We start from the raw sequence: 2,500 nt of genomic DNA, 5'->3' as shown, positions 1-2,500 counted from the left end.
GAGGGGTGATGATTAAAACGGTATGTTTGGCGCGCTTCGAAGCAGCAAGGACAACAAACATATGTTTAAAATGGCATTTTAGTGGATGTTTGACAATTTTTATGTGAATCACCGTAAAAGCGAAGGATTTCTACCTTATATTCCACGCATTCTTATTCCGGAATACGGTCAATCGAACGCACCCTTAGAATTAGGTGCTCAGAAAGGTAGGTGGGTAATGGAGCAAGCTTTTCATGGAGATTTCAGGTCAGTGTTACATGGTTTTTTTTAATTTGGCCGTTTCTCCAGTTTCCTTGACTGAATTGTGCTAATTCTGGTATAGTTTGAGAGATCTCTTCTAGTGGACAAAGCTGTTCCTGACCGTTAAAGGTGATGAAGTCACAAGATGGGACCGTGGAAGTATTTTGCTAGATAGTAATCAAAGAGTTTGAAAAAAAAGAAAAAAAAAAAAAAAAATTGCAAAAACTCTGTTTGGGGTCCCCCTCGCTACTTTCGATCCAAAGAGGGAGAGATTAATCGGTCCCTGAGCCATTTGTGATTAACCCCTTGACTACGGCAGCTCCTGTATTAGTGTAATAAAAACTAAGGATAGTCTATAGTTCTGAATTTTTTTCCTTGATCTTGTTCATGTGGTAATCCGGCCTGAGAGTTAGTACTTCGTAAAATACGTACTAACCCTTTGGCTACTAGAGATTTGGCCAAAAAACACGTTCAGTGAAGCTAGTGGAGGGCTTTTTGGGTCAATGTCGTGCTTTTTAAGAGCTAAACCTCCCTACAAACCTGTTTCCAGGTTGTACACTCCGCGGCCTTTTCAGCCAGGTGCTTGCAAAGTTCGGCATGCGCAGAGAGCAAAATTTCGACATAGTTTTTGGCTTTAAAAGTAGCACAACACTTTCGCCTTTCACTTTTCGCTTTCCTTGCCTCATATATATCTATATATTTTTTCAACTTGCTGGGCATTTGGTAGGCTTTATTTTGGTAGGAAGAGTTTCTGAGAAACCTTTCATCATCTTAGGGCGCGTTCGATTGACCCTATTCCGGAATAAGAATACGAGGGGTGATGATTAAAACGGTATGTTTGGCGCGCTTCGAAGCAGCAAGGACAACAAACATATGTTTAAAATGGCATTTTAGTGGATGTTTGACAATTTTTATGTGAATCACCGTAAAAGCGAAGGATTTCTACCTTATATTCCACGCATTCTTATTCCGGAATACGGTCAATCGAACGCACCCTTAGAATTAGGTGCTCAGAAAGGTAGGTGGGTAATGGAGCAAGCTTTTCATGGAGATTTCAGGTCAGTGTTACATGGTTTTTTTTAATTTGGCCGTTTCTCCAGTTTCCTTGACTGAATTGTGCTAATTCTGGTATAGTTTGAGAGATCTCTTCTAGTGGACAAAGCTGTTCCTGACCGTTAAAGGTGATGAAGTCACAAGATGGGACCGTGGAAGTATTTTGCTAGATAGTAATCAAAGAGTTTGAAAAAAAAGAAAAAAAAAAAAAAAAATTGCAAAAACTCTGTTTGGGGTCCCCCTCGCTACTTTCGATCCAAAGAGGGAGAGATTAATCGGTCCCTGAGCCATTTGTGATTAACCCCTTGACTACGGCAGCTCCTGTATTAGTGTAATAAAAACTAAGGATAGTCTATAGTTCTGAATTTTTTTCCTTGATCTTGTTCATGTGGTAATCCGGCCTGAGAGTTAGTACTTCGTAAAATACGTACTAACCCTTTGGCTACTAGAGATTTGGCCAAAAAACACGTTCAGTGAAGCTAGTGGAGGGCTTTTTGGGTCAATGTCGTGCTTTTTAAGAGCTAAACCTCCCTACAAACCTGTTTCCAGGTTGTACACTCCGCGGCCTTTTCAGCCAGGTGCTTGCAAAGTTCGGCATGCGCAGAGAGCAAAATTTCGACATAGTTTTTGGCTTTAAAAGTAGCACAACACTTTCGCCTTTCACTTTTCGCTTTCCTTGCCTCATATATATCTATATATTTTTTCAACTTGCTGGGCATTTGGTAGGCTTTATTTTGGTAGGAAGAGTTTCTGAGAAACCTTTCATCATCTTAGGGCGCGTTCGATTGACCCTATTCCGGAATAAGAATACGAGGGGTGATGATTAAAACGGTATGTTTGGCGCGCTTCGAAGCAGCAAGGACAACAAACATATGTTTAAAATGGCATTTTAGTGGATGTTTGACAATTTTTATGTGAATCACCGTAAAAGCGAAGGATTTCTACCTTATATTCCACGCATTCTTATTCCGGAATACGGTCAATCGAACGCACCCTTAGAATTAGGTGCTCAGAAAGGTAGGTGGGTAATGGAGCAAGCTTTTCATGGAGATTTCAGGTCAGTGTTACATGGTTTTTTTTAATTTGGCCGTTTCTCCAGTTTCCTTGACTGAATTGTGCTAATTCTGGTATAGTTTGAGAGATCTCTTCTAGTGGACAAAGCTGTTCCTGACCGTTAAAGGTGATGAAGTCACAAGATGGGACCGTG

This window comes from Montipora foliosa, unplaced genomic scaffold (genome assembly GCF_036669935.1).
Source record: "Montipora foliosa isolate CH-2021 unplaced genomic scaffold, ASM3666993v2 scaffold_21, whole genome shotgun sequence".
NCBI classification, from domain to species: Eukaryota; Metazoa; Cnidaria; class Anthozoa; order Scleractinia; family Acroporidae; genus Montipora; species Montipora foliosa.
Note: the sequence above shows the minus strand (reverse complement) of the source record.